The sequence below is a fragment of the Neopsephotus bourkii genome, unplaced genomic scaffold, assembly GCF_033783945.1.
Source record: "Neopsephotus bourkii isolate Nb327-2 ecotype Australia unplaced genomic scaffold, CSIRO-AGI_Nbou_v1 NB_567, whole genome shotgun sequence".
NCBI lineage: Eukaryota > Metazoa > Chordata > Aves > Psittaciformes > Psittacidae > Neopsephotus > Neopsephotus bourkii.
The window spans coordinates 478,423-500,454 of record NW_026901068.1 but is presented as its reverse complement, the minus strand read 5'-3'; the positions used below and the strand labels follow the sequence as shown (position 1 = coordinate 500,454).

The 22,032-nt window shown below is 39.3% G+C and overlaps 1 protein-coding gene across 2 annotated transcripts in view; it reads right to left on the bottom strand.

Moving 5' to 3' along the window:
* CDK17 (cyclin dependent kinase 17) overlaps nucleotides 1-12,347 on the bottom strand; it is a 91,316-nt gene extending 78,969 nt beyond the window's left edge. For both annotated transcript variants that reach the window (XM_061351234.1, XM_061351236.1), the window contains exon 1: nucleotides 12,000-12,347. The gene's annotated coding sequence lies outside the window, so the exon portion shown is untranslated. The remainder of the gene's footprint in view (nucleotides 1-11,999) is intronic.
* Nucleotides 12,348-22,032: the final 9,685 nt, after the last annotated feature.

Below are 22,032 nucleotides of genomic sequence, written 5' to 3'. Positions count from 1 at the left end.
GAAGCTACAAGTGCCATCTTTATCACAGCAATACAGATTCTGATAGGTAATATCATGGAATTATTTGAGTAAATAAATTTCTGCACCACATAGGCAGGAAAGACAGAAAAGAGCAAGGAAAACCTGAGCTAAGAATAAGACATGATGAACTTTGCCACTGAGTGATCTTAGATTCTTGAAGTAACACCAAAAACACCAGCTTTGCCATTTGATAAGCAAGTCAAATTAAAATTATTCTAAGAGCTCTTACAAATAAAATTTAAAAGAAAATAATAATCTAAGATTCAAGTGATTTCTGTTAGCATCCAAATTACTAAAAAGGGACAAAAGACAGGTAAACCGTAAAGATCTCTGCATATAAAAATGTACAACAACATAGCATGCCTGTTGTGATGCTCCTTAATGACATGTTTTTAGGAAACCCAGTACTTCCCAGAATACCGATAAGCAAAAAAGGCAACAAAGAAGATAACAAAACCGTATTGCGAATCAAGGAGAATCTTGCCTTTAGGAAGCTTAACCCTTATTAATGGAATTCCTACTACTTTAAACTTTCATATGCCTAAAGCTTCAAGGTATACTTAAAAAAAGAAGAGAAAGAAGTAGTACAAGGCCCTTCCTAGCATGATTCTGATTATGGGTACAGAGGCACAGAAGTAAACAAGAGTTCTGATGAACAGAAGGGCTGGTCAGCTGCGTCAGAATCATGGGTAAGATTAGACTGGTACCACTACAAGATAATGCGTTAGGACACAAAACATATTTTACCCTCAATTCAATCTCCTCAGCCAAACCACTTCTGATGCTGCAGAGTGGGGGTTTGACAGCAATGAACAGCACCACCCAGCAATCACCTCTCGTTTACCTACAACATTATTCAATCTACATTGTTTCATGACAGGACTTTTAATTAATTAATTAATTAATTAATTAATTAATTAATATACTGGGATACAGCCCTATGGCCTACAAAAGTTCAAAATGTTTAATTACCCTTAGAATACATAATCCGTGTGTATCATGTGAATAATACTTTACACAGCGTCTCTCAAAGGAAACCTGCAGGACAGGGATTTAAGAGCGCATTTACATATGCTGTGCTGCACTATACAAGCACAGATGTAGGACTTTTCGGATCAAAATACTGTTGACTGCACAAACAGCAAAGCCCTAAGACAACCCCTAGGCCTTCCTGTGGCTTAAGAACAGAATAAAAAAAACCCAGTAGATTCCTAGTATTTCACAAGAATGCACTCCAGTAATACCTGATTCTGGACACAGCATGCCAGAAAGCCATGCCCTGCCTGTAAAGCTCTCCTTTTGTCCCAGCTATGTACTCCCTCCCTCACTTCTAACACCTCAGTTCGTCCCCTTTGCTATCCAACAAAAAACACTACTTACCCTAAGGTTTAGTTCAAAAATATAGCAGAGCTACTCACCTAACAAGGAGAAAGGGTCATTATTAAAAAAAAAAAATCAACCCTGTGCTGTAAAAGAGTGCAGATTCTCTGTATTTCAGACAGCTTAATCAAAACAGCTTCCTAGACTTTAATGATAAAGAGCCATGATAAATCAATCTAACTGGAATAATGTTACTACCTAGCAGAAAAAGCACGGCTTAACGGACACTGTTTTGTGGCAGGAGTTAAACAAGTTGAAAGGACCATTATAAATGTCTCCCACTTCTGCACAAAACAGAACATGTTCTTTTTCTAAGGCCTCTTACCATCATAAAGAAGTAAGTATTCTTAAATTGGAACTCAACACAAATAATGTGGCAACTACCACAAATAACTGAAAGGATATTAACTCAGATAATTTTATTTATCCCTTTTAAACTTCTGAATATAGGGGAAAAATCCATTATGTCACTAGGATCCACTAATAGTTAAAAATATTACCTTCGGGGTGTGGCTTTTCTCATAAAAGTGACTATACAGAAAAGGAATTTTCTCTGTCAACAATTTTGTTTCCTGGGCTTTAACAAAGGTTTGAGGTTTTTTCCCTCCTTAGTTGACAAAGACCTTTGTTTGTTGTTTTTTGTTTTGTTTTTTACTAATCTAGTACTGGAAGCTCTGTATAACCAATGTAGTTACGAGAGAATATTCTCTGTAGCAGATAGTCAACAGGACTGTTTTCAAAGTCTGTTTTAGGCTTGCCTGGAAGCAGAGAGGTTATGTATGATGCGTTAGTTCTGTCTGAAGTACCACTGGAAAAGGCCCTGTGAAATTAACTAGACTGAGTTGTAAAGCATTACTGTAGGTTATAGTCCAGGACAGATTCATTTACATTGGTATAAAAAGACTGAAAACAAGATACCACCTAGTCACAGAAAAGCTATCATACTGTGTTAGTATGAAGATGGCTTACAAGTATTTTGTAAGTGTACCACCTTCTCCTTCAGTTGTTTTTTAGAAATCTTTACCAGAATCCATATGACTAGGATTTCTGACACTGTTGGGCTATTATTTCTGTTAACAGGTCTCTGTTAAGGCTGATTTTCAAAACATTCTCAGCACTGACACCCTGATGATTAGTATCTTAAAACCTCAAGTTAAGCAATCAAAATTTGACATAATCTGTCCCTACGGACTTCTTTAACTAGTGACGCACTACCTAACACGAGAAGTGGCCAATGTCATTACACAAAAGGCAATTACATCTAAAGTAATGTCTTCAACAAGTTATCTAAACTAGCATAAGACTTAGCAAATAATATTACCCAATCCAAGGAAATAATTCTCAAAAACCAAAACCAGATTTCATATTCTATCTGCCAAGCAAAACTAAAAAAATCTCTGAATTACAATACAATTTCAGTTACCAAGAGCAAATATGACAATCCAATCATGTAGAGATGTAAATTTATGACTAAATGTGGTGTAATGTCATTAAAAAGTCAATAATGAACATCAATTGCAATTGTGTATGCTCAAATCTTCACTAGGCTTATTCTGTCATGGAGTGAATATATTCTAAGAAGCAGGTTCTCGTAATACAAAAAAAAAATCAAGGTAATTTTTATTTGTCCTCGCAACTCTAGTCTTAAATTGCCATGAAACATAAAATGAAAACAGATCATTCAGCAACTTATTCTGATATTAAAATTTACTATCATTACTACTCACATGACTGGAATTTTAATTCATGCTAAGCACCTGCAAGCAGAAGTGAAGAATAAAGAAAAATCTGCATGTTTTCTTGCTTACATAATAAAATTAGTTGCACACATTACAGCAGGGGGGGATTCACACTATTCATATTTATGCATCTGAGGCACTTAAGAGAAAGTTTCGTAACAGTTTTCGGGTCAATTAACAGTTTCCCACCACCAGTAAGAAAATGCTTGGCTCCATCCACCAGACACACTTTCTTCCTTCGTCACCATCAATTCCTGCAGCCTTTCTTGCCTCCACTAGTAGTGAAAACCTATTCTATTCACTTTACTGATGCAGAAAAATTATTCTGAAGCAAGCACCTAATTCAGTTCAAACTGTAATGTTGTAATACAAAAACGATGACTGTGATGGGCTTCCTCAAAGGTAGATACAGGAAGAGAAGAAGCTTTATATCAAGATCTTTAGGTTATCCTCTGAACCTCTTTCTCACTACTGAGTACAGAAATAAGCATTAAAAAAAAAAGAAAAGGCCAAACCCCAAATCAGTTAATGTGGCACAATCCATATTTTAGATGTGAATAAATTATTTGCTGGAAAAAAAAAATAATCCAGGTTTCATCTACCCACTCCTAGAAACAGATGATTTAAAAAGAATGTAGGTATCATCACTGGCTATCCATCAATCCCCAAAATAACTTCTAATAATGATAAACAACTTTCAACTTGAATCCTTCAAGTAAGTTTTGCCTCTTCCACTATCAGAAATATCCACAAGTACAAGGGAACCAAAAGTTCTGCTATGTAAGACCATCAGGAAAAAAAAAAAAAAGGTCCATTTTAGAGGAAGCAGCTTCAGAACAATTCGCTGACACTCAAGGATTTGCATTTTATACACAAACTAAAACCAAACACATTTTAAAATGCAGTAACAAAGCTTACTACCAAAGTGTACCAAATCTATTTCTTCAGAACTCATGATCTACTTCACATTGCTCCTAAATACTAAAATTGCATAATTCAAGAAGAAAAGCACATACCTACTGAGCAAACTAACTGCTACAAACCATTATGTTGTTCCTCTGCTGTCCAGAAAAAAAACCAAAAGGGTATGATTAATAACAAAAGACTGCTTCTGCCTAAATACATTTCAAAGCTATTGTTTTGGCTTATGGAGCAAACATTTTACTTTTGAGAATTATATTGAGATATATCAAGAACAAGACACAATAAAACATTTAACTTAACTGCATTCCGTGATGAACAACCCAGAATTAAAAGCAGCAGGTTTAAAAATACTGTGACTTGTGCAAATGGGAACACTGTAAGCTGTTTATCTTGATTAATCCTAAAGGCAAACAGCATAAGCTTTAAAATATTTTGCTTCTTTGCCATAACCTACTGAACCCTGTTAACAAAGGTTATGAAGTACTATGGAGAATTTTAAACTTTAGGAATTGCCTTTGAAATTGTTTTACCTGAGTAATGTTCAGGACATTATTCTCAAGAACACTCAGTGGACATTTCAAGGATTTAATTCCAAATTGTAGCTTCAATGAAGCCAAAGATCTCTAGAGGTGATTACTTCTTTAGAAGAAACAAGGATCTTGCACAACTCGTTTAACAGGGCCCCTTCAAAATATGACCATTATAGATATAAAAAAAAAACAAACAGCTTTTTTTGTTGTTTCCTATTCCAAATATTTTTCAACTCCCACCATAGCCGTATTTTAGCTATGTAGTTCAGTTTTCTGATATCATTTTAAAGAAAAAATACTATCTTCAGTTTCCTTACATTTCTTTCCTCAAACACTACCAATTTCCAGACCAAAAATCCCATTTCCTTTCAAACTCCAACCTCAAAGACCTATCCATATTTAAGAATGTATTTTATAAGATATATTACTAATTATTTTACCACTGTCCCTTCTAATTCAGTACCAAAAAAAGTTTCCAAGCTCCTGTTTTACGCATCATTTTTTAAAGACTTGAATACAGCATATATGTCTGATATATTTAGCAGTTGAGGACCTCCTTTCCTCTCTGTACAACAGGAAGTTTCCACTCCCATCTGCTCAGGATACTTAAAAAAAAAAAATAAAAAAAAAAATTACAGACTGTTGTTTTTCCATTGATTGCACAGAAAGTAACTATTATTTGCACATAAAAATGAAAGTAAAGTTTAACACAAATGGCCATTATAACCTCCATCAGTTCTCTGACATAGTCAAATGGTCATAAAACACCTGCTGCTACAGGGCTTTAAGCAACAGTGCCGAAGTTGCACCAGTTCAAACCCTTCATGGAGCAGCAGAGTTATTCACAGGCAGCACCAGCCCAACCTTAATCTCCCACTGTTGTATTGGAAGACTTAAGTTTTAGATTCATTTTTCAGAGCAAACATATATAAGGTAAATTATGAATTAGTTTCACATTTTACAAGCAGACACTTAAACAATTTAGTAAGATATTTACAATGAGGCTTTCAGACTGAACAGTAGTTGAGAGAGAAACAAGCTCCCTGCAAATGTAAATACTCTACTGCTGTTTACGAGAAACAGAACTGAGGAAGAGAGAAAGAACAGAAGAAGCAGCTCTGGCAATAAACTAAGGCCAAACTGAAAAAAATGGCTTTCCATTTTCCCCAGTTTAACATACGTATGATCACAACTTTTTGAGCCTACAAATAATATTTATGAATTCTACATTTAAAAATTAAACTTTGCATCAAGATATACAGAAAACTGGTGGAAATATAATAAAATGTAATTTATTACTTTATAACTGATTCTCCTTCTGTATATCACTAATAAATTATTAATTATATTATATTTTTAAAATAAAAGCTATCCCTAAACCCCACATATCAAATGCAATCACTATCAGTTCTCTATTACAAATGAGAAACTACTTCAAAGGTTTTCAAAATAAATTCCCAAACTAAAAGCTAGTATTAACAGCTGCTTATATTTGATTTAATTACAAAATATCATTAATTACTTAAAAAGGTTAATATGCTGTATTCAATCTCGTAAAGTGCGATATAAAATGCCACATCAAAACTGCCATTTTTCCAAGCATCCACCTGCACTAATGACCTGCACAATAACTCCAGTTATCTATTGTTTTCCTAATTTTCTGCGAGCTATAGAAATGGTCCTTCCAGTGGCTTTCACTTCATTAGTGGGAATGTCACAGGTTTCACAGTGCCTCTTCATGAATGTACTTTGATGATGAGAAGCCCTCATCACACCCAGTTACGTAACAGTAACTATTTATAGCTAACCACTTGATCCATATTATCTGCCAGGTTTCAAACCATTTCGTGTGTAGACACTTGATCTATCATTTTAGTTCTTTAATCAAAATGTCACATAACAGCCAAGTAAAAGAGAAGGCCATCTGCAACACCATTATACCACACAATTTTTTTAACCTTATCAAGAGAACCCCTAAGTTTGTTTTGTAAGATCAGTCTTCTATAAATATATGCTGAACAACAGTTACTGCTTTCAGAGTCCTGCTCTCTCGATATCCACTTCAAAACCATGGAAAGAAACCTTAAATTGTGCTAAAATTAAATTATTTCTCACTGTTCTAAGACATACTGAAAAACTCCATCAGCACTAACAATCCAAAAAGCACCCTATTAACTTTGACAATTCCTACCATACAATTTCAGTGGCAGCTGTTTAACACCCTCATGTTCCCTTAGGAGGGGTCTCAGGAGCATCACATATGACTATCATCTGGTTCACTTCTGAATAGAGAAGTACTTAATGAATATCAGCCTCCTCTGAAGATCACCAAATTCTAATATTTTCTTTAACACATGTAACAGGCTAATGGCTCTGTTAGAATTCCTTTTCCTCTTAAAACACACCTTGCCTTATTGTCATAGCCTATGACAGCATGTGTTTTCCTCAGTCTTTAGCTTCCCTTATCAATCATATTCACTAATTTCAACTTCTTAATTTTTTTTTAAAATTGGCTTCTTTAATCCTATAGGCCACTGTAACTTTTGAAACCATTTTTTCTCAATTACAGGACAATGGGTTTACTAGTAATATTCTTCAATAATTCTCAGTAATCCATATTTCCCAATGATCTTTATTTTAGTGAACACCAGTTAGCACCCATTACTGTATGCCACATTAAATGTTACCTTTAATGACTTCTGCATAAAAACAAAATGCAAATAAATTAATATACTTTCACATAGGTAAGGTAAAAGTAGGAAGTCAGAAACACTTAGAGACATTTCTGAAAGAAGACTATGGAGTTTATGCCCGTTCACTATCATATATCAGTACAGCTACATGCCAGCAAAATGCCCTAATCCACTGAGCACAAAGTCTTGATCCTCACAACTTTAACACAAACTGAAAGCATGCAAGTACCCTCAGTGAAGCTGACAAAGCACAGATGTCAAAAATCAGAAACCATAATGCACCTCCAGCAAGCCTTGAAAACAGCAACAGTCAGAGAAAGGAGTACAATTAAGAGGTGCAGATTATAATTAAAATGATGAGAGGGCACAGAGTAACGTTCACTTCTGCAAGATACTTAGCAAGATCAACCTAAAATACCAAGTCAGGCAAGAACTGTAGCTAGGAATGTAAATGAAAGACATGTTGTTTGTTTGTTCTCATATAACACAGCCTTGTTCATCATAATATATGCACAACTATTTGTTCCAGAAAAGATTAAAAAAAAAAAACAGGAAAAAAAAAACACGTCCCAATCAAAACTAGGATGAAACTGTTCTTCAGCTTACTGTACTGTCAAGGTATTACAGAAAAAAGCAGAAAATTGGCCTGAAATTCAAAGCCTTTGAGTGTTTATTTAAAAACGTTACGAAGTTAGTATTTTCACTTTTCTTAAAGCCATTATGCATAAATCTGCCCCCTCACATGAAAAATTTGAACATTATTTGACAGTTATTCCTTCTGCTGCTGCATTCTTTGACAACGCTACTCACGTTTCTTTTTTCTCCAATATTAATGCTTATATATAGCACCCCCAACAACCTGATGTTCCCTCCTGAAGGAAATTTCTAATCCTTTTAAAACAGGCACTAGACCACAAAAGCCCAAACATGCCAGTAAAACAGTTTCAATGACTTCCAGTACCAGTGTGTCTACAGTTACTTTATAATACAGTCAGATATAGAGTATAATGATCTCCAAGGAAGTGGTAAATGCCTTATTATCCAAGGACTGATGGATGCATGAAAAGCTGGTGTGACGCAAATTACCTGATCTATGCATCAATGTTCTTACGCTCCAAGTTTGCAAACTAGCTCAAGTTCCAGTTTTGTTCATTCCTTGTGACTATCAACATCAGAGGTTAAACGCTCAAGGTCTGAATCGCTGTTTGTAGATGTTCTAATTGGCCAATTCTACTGACCTTTGAAGTTGACACTGCAACTAAAATTAATTCAGGAAACTACCAACTGTGGAAGAATTGCCAGTCCATTGGGTCAGTTAAGAGTGCGCATGTGTTGGATTTGTATTCAATACAGAATTGTAAGTAGTCATTTGCCTGAACAAGCATTAACTCCCACTTTTCAGAAAGAGGCTGTCAAGAATGTTTCATGACTCTTCACAAAATACACATGAAAAAGAAAACATCCCACACCATTAGTGAGCATTTCTGGTCATCTAATATTTCTGGAGGAAGCAGTACCTGTTTTCCCCTGCTTCATGAGAAAAAGCATTCCTAGGTCCCGAGAGGTATCTACAGCAGGACATAAAACATCTAATATGTTTATTAAAAATCCCCCAGACTTAGAATTCTTAAAGGTTTTTAAAAAGTAAATGAAAATTATTGCCTAGTGATCAAAACACATAAATATAAAATGCTTTTACCTCTAACATCCAAGATAATCTCTACATCAGCATGTGAACGGGGGGGGGGGGAATGATACAGTTCTTACATGCAGAAAGAAAAATCCATAGTGATAATTATGTGCATTGCAAAAAAGACAATGATCACTAGCAATACACTGGTTTACTCTGGTCTTTAGCTGTGAAGCATAACTGTCAGGGAAATATTTAGCATTTTAAAAGCATTTTTACATGCTAAAGTGGTTGAGTATTGTTTTATATCAAATCCTGAAGTGCCACTGATTAGACTGGTGTCCAGCTGCTGTATCTGATACATATTCAGAGCTTGCTGTAAAAAATAAAAAAGCAAGTATTGAAAAGCGTGCAGCTAAGAGCTGAAGATGCCCATACTTAAGAACTATAAGCAACATTTAGTTCACAAATGGAGAGTTTATGCTGAATAATAACAAAGCTTTTCTAGCTTGATTTTTAGACATGATCTAGTCCATTTTCACAGTGTACTAGATTATGCATTCAATAAAGACACAACCTTAGGCCAACAAATAAAAGCTGATCATTATGTGAAATATCAACAGCTTTCATTAAATGCGAAAAGCGGGTAAAGAGTAAATTCATGGAAAGGTTTTAATGCAGACTGTTCATGGAATCAGCCTCCAACGAAGCCTCTCCTAATAGCAGTTTTTAGGTGCAATTGCTCAAATATACGGTACTGAACCAAAACTTAAAGACTAGTGAAACATTCTTAGTTTTTTCCAATGGCACATAGGCGTTTAAGAAACAGGAAGACTTTGTATGTTAGTAAGCCATCCAAAAACATTCTGCACAGTTTTACTGTAAGAGCTCCACATTGTAAAAATAACAGGCATAGAGAACATCTTAACATCCATGTCATAAGCTGTATCATATTTTCACACTGCAGTGTTAGACCGAAATTGAAGCCAGAGCCATTCAGGGCAAAAACACAGCCCTGTTCTAGTTTTCAGTTATTCTCAATCTAATTATATGTGGAATCATAAATCAAGTATTTCACTACATGTTAGGGGCATTTTACACATTAAAAAGATCAATTAATGCACTACATCCTCAGCCAAGCTTAAAATAAATGACTTGCCGTTTTCAAACTGTAATTTTCTTCAGACAACACAGGCTCAAATTTGCACACTCTTCAGTATAGATGTAGGCAGACCCCACCTACTTATCTGTGTAGAGCTCCAGCCCCGGTAAAGACAGGGTACACCACACAATATGCAAATGTAAAGTATGAACTTCATCACGTTATCCTTCTCAAAGATCCTTCCTAAAGACTCATTACAGTCAAAGCAGTATTTAAATAATACCATGAAGATGCCTTCATCTTTCAAATTTAAGTGGTCCTTTTAATGCCAAGTTAACATTATAATGGTTTCTCTATGTTGGAGAAGTAAATTCAGTTTGTTCCTTCAAGTATAAATCATTTCTAAGGAAATTTTTCACTATGCATTTCAAACATATGTTTTTATGTTTTCAGGCCTGTTACTTCTGTGTTAATTACTTAAAACAAGTTTCACATCATTTACTTAAGTGCAGATATAAATAACAAGAGCTGCATATGAGAATACAGAATTCCTACAACAAAGCAATACGGCAATTAAACATCTTAAGAACTTAGAATACCAGATCACCTACTTCACTTTTACCCAATTCTAACAACAAAACAAACTGAATTTGGTACCAAGTCTAATTTCACAAATATTCTGACCCCCATCTTCCAAGTATTTAACCTTTGGTCATCTAGTATCCAGTTCAATTAATACAATCAAAAAAAGGAGGTAAAATGGGGGGAATGGAAGAATGTCAAACCAGACTTTCTCTTCTCATATCTATGCCATGATTGCTACGAGAAAATTGCTACTGATTTGTTAAATTACAAAAAAACCCCACACATATATATTCACCAAAATTTAAAAAAATATATAAAAAATTAAGTTGATGCTTTTTAAATTACTGAGTTTGGATTATGATATACCTCATCCCTGTTTCTCTTATAACACCCATAATACTGTTAACATCATTAGCGAAGTGCCAGAGACAGGCAATGAGTTTAGAACAACTCCAGCCAGCTACCGAAACTGTTGCAGTATAGACAAAGGGGATCAAGGTCAGCATTCCTTTAACTCAGCAGCTGATCCACTCCTCTGAACTCGGTACTGGAACAGGTGGGCGTGAAAATTTCCATGAAATAGAAAATACACCCAATGCCACCTAATTCCTCCTGTCCTTTGGAGAGAAGAACCATTTTCCTCTCACTGGACTCAAGCCATTACATATCTGAGAGAGGAAGGGGAGGGAGGACAGGAGTTCACAGAAGTTCAGGGTCAGCAAATGTTCACATATCCTGTCATCTACGAACTCGAAACTCAGGGCACAAGAACTCTTATGCCACGCACAGAAACCTACACATTTTGGGTTTGCAGGGGGAAGAGGGGAGACCTGCGGTAAGAGCGAATGTGTCATACTTGCGGAGGCTGCGAGGATAAGAGCTGTCAGGAGAAAGCAGCCTCGTTTGAAGGGGAGGAGGCAGTGGGGAAAGGACGGTTACCAACACCGGATAACCAAAAACCCCCGCGGTGCCCACTGACTACTAGCCCCGGCTCACGGCTCAGACCTAGCTTCCCTAGGCTCCCCACGCAGACCGAGCTCAGCCCCCCGGAGCTGCCCCCAGCCGCGACACCGGCCCGGCGGAGCCGCTCCCATCTGCCACCGGGCAACGGAAATACCCCACAGCCCAGCATGGAGGGGCAGAACGGCCCAGCCAGCCCCGACCCTCGCCCCCCGAGGGCTTCCCTGGCGCCCCCCGAGGGCTTCCCTGGCACCCCCCGGCCCTCCAGCAGAGCGCCTCCCGCCCCAGCTCCCATCACCCTCCCCCTGCCCCCGGTACAGCGGTTCATCTCACACCAACGCGGAGTCCCACGCACTCGCAGGCCGAGGGCCCCCACGGCCCTGAGGGCCAGACCCGCACCCCGGGGCTGGGAGACAATGAGCAGCTACAACTCACCAGCAGCGCCGAAGCTCCGTGGGTCCGGGGGCGGTTCCTCTCCCCCTTCGCTTCCCCTCCTCCTCTGCCAAGGAGCGGTATCCGGCTGCCGGGAGTCGAGCCCCCCTTTCCCTCGCTCCCCCGAGAGCCTCCGTCGGGCCGCCGGCCGCCCTCCCTCCCGAGGAAAGTCACTTTATTCCCCGCTCCAACATGGCTGCTCCCCCCGCCGCCGCAGCCTTCGCCTTGCCGCGGCTCTCCGCCGACGGAAAGCGGCCGCAGGCCGTGCTCGGGATCCGCTGGCGGTGCTGAGAGCTGTCCGGGTGGCCTTGAGTCAGCCGGGCCGGGCTGCGGGGTGGTGCGAGGAAAGGCCAGGCCAGATCGGGCCGAGCCAAGCCGGGCCGAGCCAAGCCGGGCCGCGCTGCGCGTCTCCGCCGCCGGCTGACGCCTCCGCCCGTTCGCAGCGCGGAGGCTTGCACTGAGCCAGCCCCGCCGGAGAGCAGGAGGGGAGGCGGGGAGGCCCGGGCACTGGCGACACCTAGCGGCCGCAGCGGCTCCGGCACAAGCTGAGCCTGTGGCTGCGGACGCAGCGGGGTGCCCCAGCCGGGGGCGGGGGAAGTTTAAGGCGGAGCGCGGAGGCAGCGCTGTGGGGAATGTCTTGGGCGACGGCGATGGGGCTCGTGTGACAGCCCTTTCTTGGACTGCCCACCCCGCTGACGGGGAGCCGAGCCGAGCCGAGCCGAGGGGGGCGCTGCTGCTCTCTGCTCAGCGGCCTCTCGCAGCAGGAAGCGGATCTGTTCCGCGGAGGCTGCTGAGGCCCGGGACGCGGACCCGAGGCCCTGCCCGCCGGGGGTGTCTCGGGTGTCCCTGGGCGGTTTCGGGGAGGTCACTGTGGGAGGGGGCAATTGTTCGCCTCATGTGTTCCGGCTCCTGGCAGCGTTTCCTCTTGGGTTTGCTGGTGATTTAGCTGATCTATGAGGTAGCGTGCGTCTGCTCTCCTCCACCCTCCGGCTGGCAAGTCAGTAACTGAAGCTAAGGGAAGCTGTGTGGCTTTTGAGGTCTATTTCTAACTCATCCCTTCCATGTTCTTGCGGTGTTTTCTTTCTTTGTCTCCTGCATTCACCCTGTGTACCATCCCACTTCTGTGATGGCTCTGCCGTCACAACCATGCTTCCTGTGCTTATTAAAAAAAAAAAAAAGAAAAAAAAAAGGCTAAAACTAGTCTTAGGAGCCAGTTACTCTGCATTATCTTCGTTTTTGTATTTCCACCATACAAAGGGCAAAACATAACAGGAAGGCCGAATGTTAAGTGATTTTAGTGACATGAGTTTGAACTTCAGGTGCCAGTCAAAAATACACTTAGGGCAGAATTCGGCAAATTGGTTTTGGTTTGATTTTGGGTTTTGTTGGTGTGTCCACCCCCGTCCCTCCCCCTTTAGACATGACTCCTGCCTGCTTTCTCTCTCAGTTATCAGCTGAAGTTCGATGTCACAACCACCGGGACTTCCATCCACATGGGTCTCCCCATCATCGTGCAGAGCAGAGCTACTGGCTGAATATGCCAGCTTATGTCATGGGCTCCTAAAGAGGAACTTAACAGGTCTTTCAAGTCTGCTTTGCTGCACTACTGTATTTACTTGAGGGAGGCCAAAGCTCCACCATTCTACAGCCGGGGCTATGCTGTGTCTGGGTGGAGACCAGAGTGTGATTTAATTTATAGCAGCAGCAACAAGCTCCTTATCTTGAGGAACTTCATGTGCAGCTCATTCTAGCCAGTCCTTATCCACTGTAGGGCCAAGTAGGAGCTGCCTTTGCAAGGAGCAGTGCCAGCTGAAAATTTCCCTTCTTTCAGCTCCATTGCCCCATTCCAGCAGCACAAGCAAACAGAAAAGTAAACACAAATCACTTGTTCTTGCTTAAAAAAGGAGTGCAAGCATGAAACCACTTCTTACACACAGAGAAATTAATTTTGGTCATGCTGATGTAGACTTCTGTTGAAATCAGTTTAGGATAAAAATGAGTAAATATGACTCAAAAAAACCATGCTGTTTATAGAGAGAAAACGTGATTACTGAGGTCTTTTTGAATGTTTTTGAGCTGTAGGATAGCTACATATTATTTTTGCAAAAGTTGTGGGATTTCTAATGACACACAAAAAGCAAACACTTCAGCTTTGAACCTCCTGGTAATGCAAAGAAATCCCTTACAGATCATTAAAGCTCAGGATCTCCCAGTTCTTGCTAGACCTACCAGTTCTTCTGATCTTTGAATGCTAACAAGATGATGTGTGTTTTGTTTTATCTTACTCAATTTGAAGGCTATTCTGGGTAAGTAATATAATTATAAATGATTGTGTGCAACTTTGTTATTACATACATGATTTATAAAACAAGTTCTTGAGATGGTGCAGCAGTGAGCACACACTGTCGCACATCCAAGTAAATTACAATCCATAAATGAGGTATAGAGAGAAGCTGAGTTGAAATTTTATGAAGCTTCAAGTATTAAAAATAGCAGTAGAATATGCTTGGTTTATACATATTCATGTCTACCATTGATACTTATGTTATGATAGGAAAAGTAATCATGACAAAAGAAGAAACTAAAAAATGAACCTTTAGGATGACTAACTGGCCCAAGAAATAAGGGGTCAACACTGACTGCGGTGCAATAAGAGTACATTTTTCCATCTTTAATGGGGAGAATAGTGAGTTGTTAAGAGGGAAAACATTTGATAATACTGTAACACTTGATACCCATTTGGCCTTTGTATTTACCACATCCAGGTAAAAGTGCAGAATCAGGATAGGGTGGCAGACATAAGTTTGAAACATAAGCACCAATTTTGATTAATTTATCCCATGAGTCTGGTTTTATTACTACAGCTATTGATTTGTTTTATTATTTAGTGGAATATGTAGCAATCAATCACACTTCCATCTAGCTAACCATGATTATTAATATTTTAAGGTGGCTTTAAGTTGTATTGGCTGCTGAGTGCAGTAGGTTTGCTTTCTAAGCCAGCAAAAACGGAGTATGCCCAGGTTACATGGAATGAGTTACTGCCACTGGACAATCTGATGAAATCTACATCAGCCATGCAGTAGGAATACAGTGCTGTCAGGGGACCGAGATTTCCTGCTTGGATATGAATACACTGGCTTTGCCTCTTCATTTATTGAACAGAAAAACATAGTTATTTTGTGACAGTAAAAGCATAGAAGTTAAATCAGTGAAGTTCACATAATGGTAGATGGAAATCTTACAGGAATGTATGTATTTTTAACACAATGCGTGTGGAAAGCAGTTACTTTCCTGCCAAGATCCAAGTTCAGGATTCTGTGTCACAGCAGCCAGAGTCAGCAACCACTCAACCAGGCTGCAATGTGGGAAAGCAATGTGGCCCACTACGAAGGATGTGTTCCTTTGCAGGGGAAAGACTGAAAGACTTGGCAGGTAATTAAGAGGAAGTGATTTTAAAATACAATATTTTGTTTCAAAACACTTTTTTTTCTATTGGATGCCAAAAATTTCTGAAGAATGCAATATCCTCTAGCTAATTGTATCTGTGCTGTGAGAGCAGAAACAAAGCTATTGTTCTGCTTACAGCATGAGCTATTTATACACTAGTCTGTGTAGCACTCCTTTCTGTGATGGTCATCTACCACCTACACAAAACTCCAATCCATTTAAAATAATCAAATTAAGATACTTTCTTGCTTTCTTATACCAGGCTGGTATTCACATAAAGTATTTTCCGGGTTGCTTGGATTTAATACAAAGTAATTCCTGAGGCCCTTAAGCTAGAAAAAAAAATATAAATTCTCTTAATGTCACTGCAGGAGCAAACCTCTTCCTCTTTGAATGAATGGAAGCAGGAAGTAGCAACAAGAAGGTCACTCTTGCAAGAAACAAAAAGCGATATGCTACTTCTCCTAACATGAACTGTAGCCATGCGTTGAGTAACTGATAACTGTTCATTGACTTAGTTGCACTGTATATTTCAAATAGAAACAGGGAAAGCAACTATTTGCTCTTGTTAACCTTGCTTGTTTGGCAAGCAGAAAGAGTTCCTGAAGTGCAAATAGTGGGGTGTTCATTATCTGCACTTGAGATTTGCATTTGTGTAGTTACACTGGTGTTGAGAGACTGATTAACTGCTGGAGAAAGTACCATTACTGTGTAATCCTGTGCTTTTCCTTTTTCTCTCTGTCATTTTATAGCATATATATATTTGTTGTATACCACATGGCATATACGTATGAGGTACTATTGTCGCTCTTCTTCCTGTTTATGTTACTTAACTTTTCAGTTTCCATCTGTAACTTCATAACATCAAAATGCTACTCTAATATTATTTTTCGCTTCCCTACACATTGTATCACTAAATTTTGAATATTATTTTATCATTCATGTAGATAAAAATTTATGTCTTTACAGTGTCTCAGTTGATGCTTTTATTTATATCCAGCATTTCTGAGCCTTGGACATACAAAGTGTCTACTGGTTGTGCACATTTTCAGGATATGTGTCATTGGTTTAGTGGGAAATCCAGTTTGATTGCTTCATTTCCAGTATAAATAAAGCCTGCATTGACTTCAGCAAGAGTCAGGTTAATACCTTTAGAAGGAAGTTAATAGCATGGAGAGAGACTTTCTGTAAATTTCTGCTCAGGTTTGCAAACAAATGGCTAGACACTCCTTTATTTCTCTGCTGCTGCTCTGAAAGGCAGGCCATCCTGCTTTTCAAAACCAAAGATATTAGCCCTACCCCAACCCAGTACAATTATCATAGTCAGATACGAAATGGTGAGGTACTTTCTATAGATTGTCTAAAAAATGAGCTTTCTGAAGTACACGGTAGAGTTTCACAATGAAACTCTAGCCTAGTGAAAGAAAGATTTTTTTATATTTTGTTTATATTTTGTGTTGGAGACTAAAACAGATTAAAAGAATTTGAGAGAAACAGTGAAGATCTGCAGGTAGTGAAAGCAGGTCACTTGTGTATGCACACATCCGCTGCTTCTCCTTTTCTAGTACCATTCAGGGATACGCTTTTTCCTTCATGAAAGAGAGATTTGAAATGGCAGGGGAAGAGGCTCCTATTCTTCTCCTCTGATTCTTTCATGCAGGTTCAGTGTCTTGGACAGAACAGCAAGCATCTCTTCTTCGTTGCAAGTAAATTGCTGCATAGAAATTTGCAGTCATTGCTCACTGAATTGATTAGAGATGCCATCAGTGAGTCTCAGAATATTTGTACAACTGCCAATTCAAAGTACTTAGTGGATTTGAAAATAAAGCACAAAATACACAGACTCCTGCAGTTACAAGATTATAGGCTTCACACTTACAGTTTTTTCCTTATTGTAATGGTTGCTCTCTCCAGAGAGTTTTAGGACTTAAGTGAAATTGCTTTCAATCATGACAGCTGGTTACTTTTCTGTAATCCTTTTACATAAAAATGAAGTTTGTTCTAGTAAAGATGGTATCTGTTCCAGCAAAGGTGAAACCAGATGATTCTCAAAATTATGTTTTTAAGGCTAGACAGGAAGGCGTGGAGAGACAGGGGAATAAAATAAGTGGGACCAGAGCTAAAATCCAATGTAGAGAATACAAAGAGTGTAAGAAAGGGCACATGAAAATGGAACCAGTATATATAGTGGATGTTGGAGATTAAATGAAATATAGGAAATCTGAATTAAATGGGTTGATGGGACCATAGTAGGAAGGACTGAGTGCTTCACACATTGCTCTGTGCACCACAGGTCAAGGGTGTATGATATGTTGTTGATGTGCAGAATGTTCCTAATGTATTCTATGCTAACATCAGCTATATTTTTGAGCTTTTGTAGTGGCAGCTGGCTGTCAGGATTGCTTGTAAATTTATAATGCTAGCTTTTGAGATGTCAGTGAGAGATAGTCTATGCAAAGCAAGCACGAAGGAAAGAGAAGTGGGACAGGAAGAAAGCTGGGATGGATGAAAGAGAATGCATGAAGATCTGAAAAAAGAATGCAGGAAATTAGGTGTTATGTTGATGTAGGGCTTTACCTGGTAGTCTAGGCCAAAGGCTTTTACTATCTTGTAATCTTATCAACAATAACTATGCTAGGTAGATAGGTGGAATTAAGATGTTACTTTTTAATGCATTACTGCCCCAGCTAGTTGCCCTACCCTTCTGCTGATAGTTGTTACACCCTGAGGGAGAGGAGACAGGAATCACACCCGTTTCCCTGTAGAGCGTGGCAATTATCTTTAACCACCAGCGAGGACATTGAGGCAGGTGAGTCAGATGACTGTAGTTTTTTCTGCCACGACTCCTACAAGGACGGTACCTTCTGGCAGATGGGAGGGACAAAGTGATGTAGTCTGTAATTCCTTCTTAAATAAGCACAGCCAGATCAGTCAGACTTCTCTCAACTAATTTTTGCTGTCCTGTGTATCCTCCTGCTTTAGGCAGCCATGTGTATATTCATATGTTGGTGCTAGATTTGGAAGACTGCAACTAAGTGAGACAGAAAAGGGGTGGCATAAAACCAAAAGGGTTTATATGGCAGCTTCTATGCTGACAGGAAAAAATGTTTCCTCTTAGGTGCCAGTGAGAAACTTCACATTTCTGCATGTGCATTTAAGGTTGAATTTTTGTCTTGGGCTGGTTTTCTTATGAAAACCCCCAGAAAAAAGGTCAATTGATTAATATTCCACACACTGAAAATATCAAGGTGCAGATGAGATGAATAATTTCTACAAATGTAAAGACAGAAAAAGAAGATGTCACATGTAAATTCCAATTGGTTTAATTGCAGAATTCCCCACTGATTTCTTTTTTTTTCTTTTTCTGTAGCTTCTTATTACTTACTTTGCCAAATTGTTGATTGATCAACTAAACTGTTCTCCAAGTCAAGCATGGCATTTTTCTAGGCCTGTTTCAGCACAGTATAAAGTAATTAGAGCATAATAAACAAAAAAGAAACAGGAATGCCACAACCCCCCACAAATCTATTACTCGTCATGTGTAGAGTCTAGCTGTTACCACAGAAGCATGTTAAAATTAAATGCTGAGCTCTATTTAACATACTTATTCATTCTCTCCTTCTTTACCTTTACTGTTCCTATTTCAAAGCTCTTCCTTCACAACATGGCATATTCATGGTCATGTAGATACTTATAATCCACAACAAATTGCTGTATAATTATTCTTGGCTTTTAAAAACAAACAAATATTCAGTTGGAGCTTTTGTAGCCACTGCCTAGGTGGCTGTTACAGTTAGGTATTTTGCAGGACAGACATTTATTTACATCTGTTTGTATACCATACAGAAATTAGGATAAATGTCTGCTAGAAATTAAAAACAAGAAAAAAGATGAGGGAGCTATGTTCTTGAAATTCTGTATTAGCGTGATTTCATAGCACTAGCATGCTCAGGCAATACTTCGTTTTAAAAATTAATTTACCTTTTTTATAATTCACCAAAACAGTTCGTTTTGCCCACCAATAAGCTCTCCATAGAAACAGTTGTATCTTAGTAACATAACAAGAATAGAGTTCAGGGAATACACTGCATCTGTGTATGCTACCCTTAAAGAGACATTTGTTGTTGTAAAGGGAACATGAGAGTTGTCTTTCTGCAGTTGAATGGGAACATGACTGCAGTACAACATGTCTCAGTGCTTCCTAGATTGATCTCCTTACACATGAGATATAGGTCACTTCTGTCTGCATTATTCCTTGGCCTTCATAGTTGTATATCAGCAAAGATGCAAACTGCTGTCTGGATTTATGTTTTGGTTTTAACTGGCTGCTAGCCAGTGAGCTACACAATCTCTTTTTGGGTTTGGCCATTGTAAGATGAATTCAAATCTGTTTTGGCTACTGCCCTGTTTTCTTTCTTTCTTTTTTTTTTTTTCATTTTCATTCTGTCTATGTAGAAAAATCTTGAAAATCTAATTGCTGGTGTCACCTCATACAGGTCTGTAGTTGCTCTGTTGGGCACTGCTTTTCCACCATGTCCACAGACCAGCTGGACAGCTCCAGATGACCCTAGTTTTATCAGCTCTCTTACTGCTTTGCCTTTCCTTTTTGCCCTCCTGTGGTTGCTGTAAGGCACCTGTTTGTTCTGTGGCACCTAATATTGTTATATTGTTGTCTCTCCCTCCACAGAGGCTTTTTCAGATGTCACCCAACAGAACATCTTATCCTGGGTTCTGATTAAGGGCAAGACTGGTTATCAGGTTTAGTTTCAGGCCCAGACTAACTGAGGGGATGAAGACAGTCAAGATACCTCTCATTGGCATGCAGTTATTAAAAGAGCACATCTGAAGGAGAAAGAGAGGCCTAGGAACCAGGAGAAACCAGGCACATTTAAAAATAAACTCTATTTCCCTCTGTGTGGAGAGAATGAGGCAGGAAGAAAGCATCTGCTGAAAAGTGGTTTTAAAATTTCCACATTTGTCTGCATTTGCAGCACTAGAGTGTGAACTATTTCAAAATAAGAAATTGGGACACTGGGAGGGGTCTTTTTTTGTTATTTCAAGAGAACGTTGGGGTACTATGAGCTGCAGTGATGTTTAGGAGGCTGAGTGAGGATGGAAGGAGGCTGAGGTGTGAAAAAAGCAGCAAAGTTTTAGAAGCCATGGGTGTTTTTAAACCCCTCTCTTACCCTAGAGACACCCGTCCCTCAGTTCTCTGGCTGTGGCTTCATGAGGCCTCATGCAGTTGTCAGTTCTCACTCTACAGCCTGCATCATCTTTCTGCAGCTACAGTTTGCTTTCCTTACCTTCCGCATGGGTGCTAATGAGACAGGCCAGGGATATTTTCCTGGTGGTGAGAATGGACGTGGGAAAAGGAAGAAGACATAGCACTGATAGGAGAGCAGGAAGGCATGCAGTGATGCTGAAGGGTGGTCTATATAGAGGGTAGAGATGCAGCTTAAAGCAGCTGTTTTGCTCTCCTGGGCCCTAATGGAGCTGGCAGATTGCTGCCATCAGCAGCTGTCATAGCCTGTGTCTATATTAGCAATTTGCTTCAAAGCAATAGCACAGTTTGGATGAAAAAATCCTGTCATTGTATCCATTTACCATGTGTTGTTTCAGTTCTCAGAGTGGTTTTGGTGCATACAAACTAGATTCCTTAAGGAGGAAAAGAAAGCAGAAACTCTGCTTTGAATCTGTTCCACATGCATCCTAGTGCTAATGGGGACAGTAGGTTCCAGAATAGCATGTGAGCTGCATCACTGCAAAGTCCTCTAGCACATACCTAACACTTCTCCTCAGAAAGCTTTGACTCACATGTGTAGCAGAGTTGTTTGGTTCTGGAGACTAGGCTAAAAATAATGCAGCATAAACTCCCAAAACACATATAATGGAAAAATGGAGTGCCTCAGTATCAACTGTTTTGTTCTGCTCATAACTCCTAATGTGCTGAATTACTTTCTCATGAAAATACTGCTTACTTTGGCTGTACCCTGAGCTGGCTTTGGTGTATGGCAAATCTAACATAAATATGTATGCAGAACATTTATTGTATCTGATAGGGGGGATGTGCTCCCAGTTTAACTATATATATTAGCTTTTAAGACAGCTCATTAATCATTGTTAATGTTGCTCATCTTAACTGGAATGGAAGAGGTAAACCAAAACCTGACAGCAGTCACAGTAGTAGGTATGCTGGTACCATAGCCGAGGATGCAGAGTGTGCTGTGGAACTGTACCCCAGGATGGATTAAAGGCACATGGGCTGAAAACTGTGACAATATAATATGTGCCTGCTAGAAAGGTAGAAGAAACCAAACAATGTTTAATCCAGAATGATGAATAGATGCAACAGTCAATACTTACTAATATAGTTACAAAATTATATAAATTCTTAACTGTTGTATTGTCTTTTTTTTTTTTTCACTTTTCCTATGATTTCCATTTATTTGCATAGCTCAGTGACAGCACTGATCTAAGCTTACCCAGCTACCTCTGTGCTCTGTGCTGTTATTGTCACTTACAGTCAAGATTTGGTTACAGAGGCTCCCAGGAGTCATAACGTGTCCCCATCCCTCACATATCCTAC